Below are 12,248 nucleotides of genomic sequence, written 5' to 3'. Positions count from 1 at the left end.
GTTCAACTTCAGCAACTGTGCATTGCATTGCCATGTAATGTAATGTAATGCAATGCTATCTATCTAGCTCTCCCTCTATACTTCCTTTTGGATAAACAGACATATTAGGCAAGCATTTTGGAGCTTTCACCTAAATAACTACAGGTGGTGAGATAAGCTGCACAATATAATTGACCTTTCAGTATATTGTTGCACACACACCATCTATTTAGCAAATGCCCTTGTTATCAACAGCAGCCTTTTAAACTCACCTGAGCTAACAGGTATGTGAGCTGGTTACTCTGCTGCGCTTAAAATTTCTTTTTTGGTTTGCTACAATGCCTTTTCTGAAACGTTGTCTCCCTCTGCTGGAACACTGACTTCTTTCATTTAATGCCTGCAGACTATAAAAGAGAAACCAACCCAAAAAGTTTGGTTGATTAGTCTGTGGCATTCTTTTAAACTGTTGCTTATGGCGGTCTCTGTGAGCTTCTCAGTGACATTCAGCCATCCAGGTATCCCGCCTGCAGTAGACGGAATGTGGCAATGGAACGCTGGCTGCGCGTGTCATAATAGGCTCTGAGCCTTTATATACCTGCGCACAGCAGCAGCCACCTTCAGTCTGCTGCTGGACAGCCAGCAGCAGCAGAAGAGGTAATTAATCAGCAACCCTCCTGCTAAGGGTAGACAGCTGCTCGTTCCACCCCCCCCCCCCGCCTTAATTGGTTCTCCTCCCTTCCAACGGTGTTGAGGCGGGTGGGAACAGCCGGGGGTTGAGGGTACTGTGCTAAAAGAGGTGGAGTTATGCAGATCTAAAACGCGTGGATTGCAGCAGCAGCAAGCCGAAAAGTGCAGGCATGTGAGGGATCTAGAGGTTGACAGCATGTCTTCTTAACGGGAGTCCAGGTGGCCATCTCCACAAATGGACTTTTCAGAATCCTTGGGTGGCACCGTAGTCGGAAACCAATTCTGGTTATCGCTTCTCAGCCTTTTGGCTAAGATCAAGTGTAGTATCTGTTCTTATCAGTTTAATATCTGATACGTCCCCTATCTGGGGACCATATATTAAATGGATTTTTAGAACAGGGAGATGGAAAAAGAGCTTGCTCTGTCCACTCCACGCATTGACCTGGTATTGCAGTATCTCCAGGACCGGTGCACCCCTTCTTTAATGCAGTTTCTAAAATCAGAAAGAATTGAATTCAATGCTTTTTGTTCATTTTGCTTGTTTGTCGGATTTTGGGATGGACTCTTTGGCTTTGCTTTTCTTCTCCTCATTGGATTTTTCATGTTAAAAGTTGCAGAAGCCAGATGACAAGCTCATTTTGGTTCAACTTCAGCAACTGTGCATTGCATTGCCATGTAATGTAATGTAATGCAATGCTATCTATCTAGCTCTCCCTCTATACTTCCTTTTGGAAAAACAGACATATTAGGCAAGCATTTTGGAGCTTTCACCTAAATAACTACAGGTGGTGAGATAAGCTGCACAATATAATTGACCTTTCAGTATATTGTTGCACACACACCATGTATTTAGCAAATGCCCTTGTTATCAACAGCAGCCTTTTAAACTCACCTGAGCTAACAGGAATGTGAGCTGGTTACTCTGCTGCGCTTAAAATTTCTTTTTTGGTTTGCTACAATTCCTTTTCTGAAACGTTGTCTCCCTCTGCTGGAACACTGACTTCTTTCATTTAATGCCTGCAGACTATAAAAGAGAAACCAACCCAAAAAGTTTGGTTGATTAGTCTGTGGCATTCTTTTAAACTGTTGCTTATGGCGGTCTCTGTGAGCTTCTCAGTGACATTCAGCCATCCAGGTATCCCGCCTGCAGTAGACGGAATGTGGCAATGGAACGCTGGCTGCACGTGTCATAATAGGCTCTGAGCCTTTATATACCTGCGCACAGCAGCAGCCACCTTCAGTCTGCTGCTGGACAGCCAGCAGCAGCAGCAGCAGGAGAGGTAATTAATCAGCAACCCTCCTGCTAAGGGTAGACAGCTGCTCGTTCCACCCCCCCCCCCCGCCTTAATTGGTTCTCCTCCCTTCCAACGGTGTTGAGGCGGGTGGGAACAGCCGGGGGTTGAGGGTACTGTGCTAAAAGAGGTGGAGTTATGCAGATCTAAAACGCGTGGATTGCAGCAGCAGCAAGCCGAAAAGTGCAGGCATGTGAGGGATCTAGAGGTTGACAGCATGTCTTCTTAACGGGAGTCCAGGTGGCCATCTCCACAAATGGACTTTTCAGAATCCTTGGGTGGCACCGTAGTCGGAAACCAATTCTGGTTATCGCTTCTCGGCCTTTTGGCTAAGATCAAGTGTAGTATCTGTTCTTATCAGTTTAATATCTGATACGTCCCCTATCTGGGGACCATATATTAAATGGATTTTTAGAACAGGGAGATGGAAAAAGAGCTTGCTCTGTCCACTCCACGCATTGACCTGGTATTGCAGTATCTACAGGATCGGTGCACCCCTTCTTTAATGCAGTTTCTAAAATCAGAAAGAATTGAATTCAATGCTTTTTGTTCATTTTGCTTGTTTGTCGGATTTTGGGATGGACTCTTTGGCTTTGCTTTTCTTCTCCTCATTGGATTTTTCATGTTAAAAGTTGCAGAAGCCAGATGACAAGCTCATTTTGGTTCAACTTCAGCAACTGTGCATTGCATTGCCATGTAATGTAATGTAATGCAATGCTATCTATCTAGCTCTCCCTCTATACTTCCTTTTGGATAAACAGTCATATTAGGCAAGCATTTTGGAGCTTTCACCTAAATAACTACAGGTGGTGAGATAAGCTGCACAATATAATTGACCTTTCAGTATATTGTTGCACACACACCATCTATTTAGCAAATGCCCTTGTTATCAACAGCAGCCTTTTAAACTCACCTGAGCTAACAGGTATGTGAGCTGGTTACTCTGCTGCGCTTAAAATTTCTTTTTTGGTTTGCTACAATGCCTTTTCTGAAACGTTGTCTCCCTCTGCTGGAACACTGACTTCTTTCATTTAATGCCTGCAGACTATAAAAGAGAAACCAACCCAAAAAGTTTGGTTGATTAGTCTGTGGCATTCTTTTAAACTGTTGCTTATGGCGGTCTCTGTGAGCTTCTCAGTGACATTCAGCCATCCAGGTATCCCGCCTGCAGTAGACGGAATGTGGCAATGGAACGCTGGCTGCGCGTGTCATAATAGGCTCTGAGCCTTTATATACCTGCGCACAGCAGCAGCCACCTTCAGTCTGCTGCTGGACAGCCAGCAGCAGCAGCAGCAGGAGAGGTAATAAATCAGCAACCCTCCTGCTAAGGGTAGACAGCTGCTCGTTCCACCCCCCCCCCCGCCTTCATTGGTTCTCCTCCCTTCCAACGGTGTTGAGGCGGGTGGAAACAGCCGGGGGTTGAGGGTACTGTGCTAAAAGAGGTGGAGTTATGCAGATCTAAAACGCGTGGATTGCAGCAGCAGCAAGCCGAAAAGTGCAGGCATGTGAGGGATCTAGAGGTTGACAGCATGTCTTCTTAACGGGAGTCCAGGTGGCCATCTCCACAAATGGACTTTTCAGAATCCTTGGGTGGCACCGTAGTCGGAAACCAATTCTGGTTATCGCTTCTCGGCCTTTTGGCTAAGATCAAGTGTAGTATCTGTTCTTATCAGTTTAATATCTGATACGTCCCCTATCTGGGGACCATATATTAAATGGATTTTTAGAACAGGGAGATGGAAAAAGAGCTTGGTCTGTCCACTCCACGCATTGACCTGGTATTGCAGTATCTCCAGGACCGGTGCACCCCTTCTTTAATGCAGTTTCTAAAATCAGAAAGAATTGAATTCAATGCTTTTTGTTCATTTTGCTTGTTTGTCGGATTTTGGGATGGACTCTTTGGCTTTGCTTTTCTTCTCCTAATTGGATTTTTCATGTTAAAAGTTGCAGAAGCCAGATGACAAGCTCATTTTGGTTCAACTTCAGCAACTGTGCATTGCATTGCCATGTAATGTAATGTAATGCAATGCTATCTATCTAGCTCTCCCTCTTTACTTCCTTTTGGATAAACAGACATATTAGGCAAGCATTTTGGAGCTTTCACCTAAATAACTACAGGTGGTGAGATAAGCTGCACAATATAATTGACCTTTCAGTATATTGTTGCACACACACCATCTATTTAGCAAATGCCCTTGTTATCAACAGCAGCCTTTTAAACTCACCTGAGCTAACAGGTATGTGAGCTGGTTACTCTGCTGCGCTTAAAATTTCTTTTTTGGTTTGCTACAATGCCTTTTCTGAAACGTTGTCTCCCTCTGCTGGAACACTGACTTCTTTCATTTAATGCCTGCAGACTATAAAAGAGAAACCAACCCAAAAAGTTTGGTTGATTAGTCTGTGGCATTCTTTTAAACTGTTGCTTATGGCGGTCTCTGTGAGCTTCTCAGTGACATTCAGCCATCCAGGTATCCCGCCTGCAGTAGACGGAATGTGGCAATGGAACGCTGGCTGCGCGTGTCATAATAGGCTCTGAGCCTTTATATACCTGCGCACAGCAGCAGCCACCTTCAGTCTGCTGCTGGACAGCCAGCAGCAGCAGGAGAGGTAATTAATCAGCAACCCTCCTGCTAAGGGTAGACAGCTGCTCGTTCCACCCCCCCCCCGCCTTAATTGGTTCTCCTCCCTTCCAACGGTGTTGAGGCGGGTGGGAACAGCCGGGGGTTGAGGGTACTGTGCTAAAAGAGGTGGAGTTATGCAGATCTAAAACGCGTGGATTGCAGCAGCAGCAAGCCGAAAAGTGCAGGCATGTGAGGGATCTAGAGGTTGACAGCATGTCTTCTTAACGGGAGTCCAGGTGGCCATCTCCACAAATGGACTTTTCAGAATCCTTGGGTGGCACCGTAGTCGGAAACCAATTCTGGTTATCGCTTCTCGGCCTTTTGGCTAAGATCAAGTGTAGTATCTGTTCTTATCAGTTTAATATCTGATACGTCCCCTATCTGGGGACCATATATTAAATGGATTTTTAGAACAGGGAGATGGAAAAAGAGCTTGCTCTGTCCACTCCACGCATTGACCTGGTATTGCAGTATCTCCAGGACCGGTGCACCCCTTCTTTAATGCAGTTTCTAAAATCAGAAAGAATTGAATTCAATGCTTTTTGTTCATTTTGCTTGTTTGTCGGATTTTGGGATGGACTCTTTGGCTTTGCTTTTCTTCTCCTCATTGGATTTTTCATGTTAAAAGTTGCAGAAGCCAGATGACAAGCTCATTTTGGTTCAACTTCAGCAACTGTGCATTGCATTGCCATGTAATGTAATGTAATGCAATGCTATCTATCTAGCTCTCCCTCTATACTTCCTTTTGGATAAACAGACATATTAGGCAAGCATTTTGGAGCTTTCACCTAAATAACTACAGGTGGTGAGATAAGCTGCACAATATAATTGACCTTTCAGTATATTGTTGCACACACACCATCTATTTAGCAAATGCCCTTGTTATCAACAGCAGCCTTTTAAACTCACCTGAGCTAACAGGTATGTGAGCTGGTTACTCTGCTGCGCTTAAAATTTCTTTTTTGGTTTGCTACAATGCCTTTTCTGAAACGTTGTCTCCCTCTGCTGGAACACTGACTTCTTTCATTTAATGCCTGCAGACTATAAAAGAGAAACCAACCCAAAAAGTTTGGTTGATTAGTCTGTGGCATTCTTTTAAACTGTTGCTTATGGCGGTCTCTGTGAGCTTCTCAGTGACATTCAGCCATCCAGGTATCCCGCCTGCAGTAGACGGAATGTGGCAATGGAACGCTGGCTGCGCGTGTCATAATAGGCTCTGAGCCTTTATATACCTGCGCACAGCAGCAGCCACCTTCAGTCTGCTGCTGGACAGCCAGCAGCAGCAGCAGCAGGAGAGGTAATTAATCAGCAACCCTCCTGCTAAGGGTAGACAGCTGCTCGTTCCACCCCCCCCCCGCCTTAATTGGTTCTCCTCCCTTCCAACGGTGTTGAGGCGGGTGGGAACAGCCGGGGGTTGAGGGTACTGTGCTAAAAGAGGTGGAGTAATGCAGATCTAAAACGCGTGGATTGCAGCAGCAGCAAGCCGGAAAGTGCAGGCATGTGAGGGATCTAGAGGTTGACAGCATGTCTTCTTAACGGGAGTCCAGGTGGCCATCTCCACAAATGGACTTTTCAGAATCCTTGGGTGGCACCGTAGTCGGAAACCAATTCTGGTTATCGCTTCTCGGCCTTTTGGCTAAGATCAAGTGTAGTATCTGTTCTTATCAGTTTAATATCTGATACGTCCCCTATCTGGGGACCATATATTAAATGGATTTTTAGAACAGGGAGATGGAAAAAGAGCTTGCTCTGTCCACTCCACGCATTGACCTGGTATTGCAGTATCTCCAGGACCGGTGCACCCCTTCTTTAATGCAGTTTCTAAAATCAGAAAGAATTGAATTCAATGCTTTTTGTTCATTTTGCTTGTTTGTCGGATTTTGGGATGGACTCTTTGGCTTTGCTTTTCTTCTCCTCATTGGATTTTTCATGTTAAAAGTTGCAGAAGCCAGATGACAAGCTCATTTTGGTTCAACTTCAGCAACTGTGCATTGCATTGCCATGTAATGTAATGTAATGCAATGCTATCTATCTAGCTCTCCCTCTATACTTCCTTTTGGATAAACAGACATATTAGGCAAGCATTTTGGAGCTTTCACCTAAATAACTACAGGTGGTGAGATAAGCTGCACAATATAATTGACCTTTCAGTATATTGTTGCACACACACCATCTATTTAGCAAATGCCCTTGTTATCAACAGCAGCCTTTTAAACTCACCTGAGCTAACAGGTATGTGAGCTGGTTACTCTGCTGCGCTTAAAATTTCTTTTTTGGTTTGCTACAATGCCTTTTCTGAAACGTTGTCTCCCTCTGCTGGAACACTGACTTCTTTCATTTAATGCCTGCAGACTATAAAAGAGAAACCAACCCAAAAAGTTTGGTTGATTAGTCTGTGGCATTCTTTTAAACTGTTGCTTATGGCGGTCTCTGTGAGCTTCTCAGTGACATTCAGCCATCCAGGTATCCCGCCTGCAGTAGACGGAATGTGGCAATGGAACGCTGGCTGCGCGTGTCATAATAGGCTCTGAGCCTTTATATACCTGCGCACAGCAGCAGCCACCTTCAGTCTGCTGCTGGACAGCCAGCAGCAGCAGCAGCAGGAGAGGTAATTAATCAGCAACCCTCCTGCTAAGGGTAGACAGCTGCTCGTTCCACCCCCCCCCCCCCGCCTTAATTGGTTCTCCTCCCTTCCAACGGTGTTGAGGCGGGTGGGAACAGCCGGGGGTTGAGGGTACTGTGCTAAAAGAGGTGGAGTTATGCAGATCTAAAACGCGTGGATTGCAGCAGCAGCAAGCCGAAAAGTGCAGGCATGTGAGGGATCTAGAGGTTGACAGCATGTCTTCTTAACGGGAGTCCAGGTGGCCATCTCCACAAATGGACTTTTCAGAATCCTTGGGTGGCACCGTAGTCGGAAACCAATTCTGGTTATCGCTTCTCGGCCTTTTGGCTAAGATCAAGTGTAGTATCTGTTCTTATCAGTTTAATATCTGATACGTCCCCTATCTGGGGACCATATATTAAATGGATTTTTAGAACAGGGAGATGGAAAAAGAGCTTGCTCTGTCCACTCCACGCATTGACCTGGTATTGCAGTATCTCCAGGACCGGTGCACCCCTTCTTTAATGCAGTTTCTAAAATCAGAAAGAATTGAATTCAATGCTTTTTGTTCATTTTGCTTGTTTGTCGGATTTTGGGATGGACTCTTTGGCTTTGCTTTTCTTCTCCTCATTGGATTTTTCATGTTAAAAGTTGCAGAAGCCAGATGACAAGCTCATTTTGGTTCAACTTCAGCAACTGTGCATTGCATTGCCATGTAATGTAATGTAATGCAATGCTATCTATCTAGCTCTCCCTCTATACTTCCTTTTGGATAAACAGACATATTAGGCAAGCATTTTGGAGCTTTCACCTAAATAACTACAGGTGGTGAGATAAGCTGCACAATATAATTGACCTTTCAGTATATTGTTGCACACACACCATCTATTTAGCAAATGCCCTTGTTATCAACAGCAGCCTTTTAAACTCACCTGAGCTAACAGGTATGTGAGCTGGTTACTCTGCTGTGCTTAAAATTTCTTTTTTGGTTTGCTACAATGCCTTTTCTGAAACGTTGTCTCCCTCTGCTGGAACACTGACTTCTTTCATTTAATGCCTGCAGACTATAAAAGAGAAACCAACCCAAAAAGTTTGGTTGATTAGTCTGTGGCATTCTTTTAAACTGTTGCTTATGGCGGTCTCTGTGAGCTTCTCAGTGACATTCAGCCATCCAGGTATCCCGCCTGCAGTAGACGGAATGTGGCAATGGAACGCTGGCTGCGCGTGTCATAATAGGCTCTGAGCCTTTATATACCTGCGCACAGCAGCAGCCACCTTCAGTCTGCTGCTGGACAGCCAGCAGCAGCAGCAGCAGGAGAGGTAATTAATCAGCAACCCTCCTGCTAAGGGTAGACAGCTGCTCGTTCCACCCCCCCCCCGCCTTAATTGGTTCTCCTCCCTTCCAACGGTGTTGAGGCGGGTGGGAACAGCCGGGGGTTGAGGGTACTGTGCTAAAAGAGGTGGAGTAATGCAGATCTAAAACGCGTGGATTGCAGCAGCAGCAAGCCGGAAAGTGCAGGCATGTGAGGGATCTAGAGGTTGACAGCATGTCTTCTTAACGGGAGTCCAGGTGGCCATCTCCACAAATGGACTTTTCAGAATCCTTGGGTGGCACCGTAGTCGGAAACCAATTCTGGTTATCGCTTCTCGGCCTTTTGGCTAAGATCAAGTGTAGTATCTGTTCTTATCAGTTTAATATCTGATACGTCCCCTATCTGGGGACCATATATTAAATGGATTTTTAGAACAGGGAGATGGAAAAAGAGCTTGCTCTGTCCACTCCACGCATTGACCTGGTATTGCAGTATCTCCAGGACCGGTGCACCCCTTCTTTAATGCAGTTTCTAAAATCAGAAAGAATTGAATTCAATGCTTTTTGTTCATTTTGCTTGTTTGTCGGATTTTGGGATGGACTCTTTGGCTTTGCTTTTCTTCTCCTCATTGGATTTTTCATGTTAAAAGTTGCAGAAGCCAGATGACAAGCTCATTTTGGTTCAACTTCAGCAACTGTGCATTGCATTGCCATGTAATGTAATGTAATGCAATGCTATCTATCTAGCTCTCCCTCTATACTTCCTTTTGGATAAACAGACATATTAGGCAAGCATTTTGGAGCTTTCACCTAAATAACTACAGGTGGTGAGATAAGCTGCACAATATAATTGACCTTTCAGTATATTGTTGCACACACACCATCTATTTAGCAAATGCCCTTGTTATCAACAGCAGCCTTTTAAACTCACCTGAGCTAACAGGTATGTGAGCTGGTTACTCTGCTGCGCTTAAAATTTCTTTTTTGGTTTGCTACAATGCCTTTTCTGAAACGTTGTCTCCCTCTGCTGGAACACTGACTTCTTTCATTTAATGCCTGCAGACTATAAAAGAGAAACCAACCCAAAAAGTTTGGTTGATTAGTCTGTGGCATTCTTTTAAACTGTTGCTTATGGCGGTCTCTGTGAGCTTCTCAGTGACATTCAGCCATCCAGGTATCCCGCCTGCAGTAGACGGAATGTGGCAATGGAACGCTGGCTGCGCGTGTCATAATAGGCTCTGAGCCTTTATATACCTGCGCACAGCAGCAGCCACCTTCAGTCTGCTGCTGGACAGCCAGCAGCAGCAGCAGCAGGAGAGGTAATTAATCAGCAACCCTCCTGCTAAGGGTAGACAGCTGCTCGTTCCACCCCCCCCCCCCGCCTTAATTGGTTCTCCTCCCTTCCAACGGTGTTGAGGCGGGTGGGAACAGCCGGGGGTTGAGGGTACTGTGCTAAAAGAGGTGGAGTTATGCAGATCTAAAACGCGTGGATTGCAGCAGCAGCAAGCCGAAAAGTGCAGGCATGTGAGGGATCTAGAGGTTGACAGCATGTCTTCTTAACGGGAGTCCAGGTGGCCATCTCCACAAATGGACTTTTCAGAATCCTTGGGTGGCACCGTAGTCGGAAACCAATTCTGGTTATCGCTTCTCGGCCTTTTGGCTAAGATCAAGTGTAGTATCTGTTCTTATCAGTTTAATATCTGATACGTCCCCTATCTGGGGACCATATATTAAATGGATTTTTAGAACAGGGAGATGGAAAAAGAGCTTGCTCTGTCCACTCCACGCATTGACCTGGTATTGCAGTATCTCCAGGACCGGTGCACCCCTTCTTTAATGCAGTTTCTAAAATCAGAAAGAATTGAATTCAATGCTTTTTGTTCATTTTGCTTGTTTGTCGGATTTTGGGATGGACTCTTTGGCTTTGCTTTTCTTCTCCTCATTGGATTTTTCATGTTAAAAGTTGCAGAAGCCAGATGACAAGCTCATTTTGGTTCAACTTCAGCAACTGTGCATTGCATTGCCATGTAATGTAATGTAATGCAATGCTATCTATCTAGCTCTCCCTCTATACTTCCTTTTGGATAAACAGACATATTAGGCAAGCATTTTGGAGCTTTCACCTAAATAACTACAGGTGGTGAGATAAGCTGCACAATATAATTGACCTTTCAGTATATTGTTGCACACACACCATCTATTTAGCAAATGCCCTTGTTATCAACAGCAGCCTTTTAAACTCACCTGAGCTAACAGGTATGTGAGCTGGTTACTCTGCTGCGCTTAAAATTTCTTTTTTGGTTTGCTACAATGCCTTTTCTGAAACGTTGTCTCCCTCTGCTGGAACACTGACTTCTTTCATTTAATGCCTGCAGACTATAAAAGAGAAACCAACCCAAAAAGTTTGGTTGATTAGTCTGTGGCATTCTTTTAAACTGTTGCTTATGGCGGTCTCTGTGAGCTTCTCAGTGACATTCAGCCATCCAGGTATCCCGCCTGCAGTAGACGGAATGTGGCAATGGAACGCTGGCTGCGCGTGTCATAATAGGCTCTGAGCCATTATATACCTGCGCACAGCAGCAGCCACCTTCAGTCTGCTGCTGGACAGCCAGCAGCAGCAGCAGCAGGAGAGGTAATTAATCAGCAACCCTCCTGCTAAGGGTAGACAGCTGCTCGTTCCACCCCCCCCCCCCCCGCCTTAATTGGTTCTCCTCCCTTCCAACGGTGTTGAGGCGGGTGGGAACAGCCGGGGGTTGAGGGTACTGTGCTAAAAGAGGTGGAGTTATGCAGATCTAAAACGCGTGGATTGCAGCAGCAGCAAGCCGAAAAGTGCAGGCATGTGAGGGATCTAGAGGTTGACAGCATGTCTTCTTAACGGGAGTCCAGGTGGCCATCTCCACAAATGGACTTTTCAGAATCCTTGGGTGGCACCGTAGTCGGAAACCAATTCTGGTTATCGCTTCTCGGCCTTTTGGCTAAGATCAAGTGTAGTATCTGTTCTTATCAGTTTAATATCTGATACGTCCCCTATCTGGGGACCATATATTAAATGGATTTTTAGAACAGGGAGATGGAAAAAGAGCTTGCTCTGTCCACTCCACGCATTGACCTGGTATTGCAGTATCTCCAGGACCGGTGCACCCCTTCTTTAATGCAGTTTCTAAAATCAGAAAGAATTGAATTCAATGCTTTTTGTTCATTTTGCTTGTTTGTCGGATTTTGGGATGGACTCTTTGGCTTTGCTTTTCTTCTCCTCATTGGATTTTTCATGTTAAAAGTTGCAGAAGCCAGATGACAAGCTCATTTTGGTTCAACTTCAGCAACTGTGCATTGCATTGCCATGTAATGTAATGTAATGCAATGCTATCTATCTAGCTCTCCCTCTATACTTCCTTTTGGATAAACAGACATATTAGGCAAGCATTTTGGAGCTTTCACCTAAATAACTACAGGTGGTGAGATAAGCTGCACAATATAATTGACCTTTCAGTATATTGTTGCACACACACCATCTATTTAGCAAATGCCCTTGTTATCAACAGCAGCCTTTTAAACTCACCTGAGCTAACAGGTATGTGAGCTGGTTACTCTGCTGTGCTTAAAATTTCTTTTTTGGTTTGCTACAATGCCTTTTCTGAAACGTTGTCTCCCTCTGCTGGAACACTGACTTCTTTCATTTAATGCCTGCAGACTATAAAAGAGAAACCAACCCAAAAAGTTTGGTTGATTAGTCTGTGGCATTCTTTTAAACTGTT

General features: G+C 44.9%; 9 non-coding genes across 9 annotated transcripts; all 9 read left to right on the top strand.

Moving 5' to 3' along the window:
- Nucleotides 1-954: 954 nt before the first annotated feature.
- LOC141209948 (U2 spliceosomal RNA) lies at nt 955-1,145 on the top strand. Its single transcript, XR_012280133.1, has one exon. It is a non-coding gene; the product is annotated as a U2 spliceosomal RNA (small nuclear RNA).
- A 1,122-nt stretch (nt 1,146-2,267) lies between these two features.
- On the top strand, nt 2,268-2,458 carry LOC141210190 (U2 spliceosomal RNA). Its single transcript, XR_012280366.1, has one exon. It is a non-coding gene; the product is annotated as a U2 spliceosomal RNA (small nuclear RNA).
- A 1,121-nt stretch (nt 2,459-3,579) lies between these two features.
- LOC141210394 (U2 spliceosomal RNA) lies at nt 3,580-3,770 on the top strand. Its single transcript, XR_012280565.1, has one exon. It is a non-coding gene; the product is annotated as a U2 spliceosomal RNA (small nuclear RNA).
- A 1,114-nt stretch (nt 3,771-4,884) lies between these two features.
- Nucleotides 4,885-5,075, top strand: LOC141208497 (U2 spliceosomal RNA). The gene has a single exon (XR_012278724.1). It is a non-coding gene; the product is annotated as a U2 spliceosomal RNA (small nuclear RNA).
- A 1,120-nt stretch (nt 5,076-6,195) lies between these two features.
- Nucleotides 6,196-6,386, top strand: LOC141208496 (U2 spliceosomal RNA). Its single transcript, XR_012278723.1, has one exon. It is a non-coding gene; the product is annotated as a U2 spliceosomal RNA (small nuclear RNA).
- A 1,123-nt stretch (nt 6,387-7,509) lies between these two features.
- On the top strand, nt 7,510-7,700 carry LOC141208495 (U2 spliceosomal RNA). Its single transcript, XR_012278722.1, has one exon. It is a non-coding gene; the product is annotated as a U2 spliceosomal RNA (small nuclear RNA).
- A 1,120-nt stretch (nt 7,701-8,820) lies between these two features.
- LOC141208494 (U2 spliceosomal RNA) lies at nt 8,821-9,011 on the top strand. The gene has a single exon (XR_012278721.1). It is a non-coding gene; the product is annotated as a U2 spliceosomal RNA (small nuclear RNA).
- A 1,122-nt stretch (nt 9,012-10,133) lies between these two features.
- LOC141208493 (U2 spliceosomal RNA) lies at nt 10,134-10,324 on the top strand. The gene has a single exon (XR_012278720.1). It is a non-coding gene; the product is annotated as a U2 spliceosomal RNA (small nuclear RNA).
- Nucleotides 10,325-11,448: 1,124 nt separating this feature from the next.
- On the top strand, nt 11,449-11,639 carry LOC141208492 (U2 spliceosomal RNA). Its single transcript, XR_012278719.1, has one exon. It is a non-coding gene; the product is annotated as a U2 spliceosomal RNA (small nuclear RNA).
- The last annotated feature ends 609 nt before the right edge of the window (nt 11,640-12,248 follow it).

Source organism: Phyllobates terribilis, unplaced genomic scaffold, assembly GCF_046119375.1.
Source record: "Phyllobates terribilis strain yellow unplaced genomic scaffold, ASM4611937v1 Scaffold_169__1_contigs__length_4117513, whole genome shotgun sequence".
NCBI lineage: Eukaryota > Metazoa > Chordata > Amphibia > Anura > Dendrobatidae > Phyllobates > Phyllobates terribilis.
The sequence above is the reverse complement of the archived record's forward strand: the minus strand, read 5'-3'. Positions and strand labels throughout refer to the sequence as shown.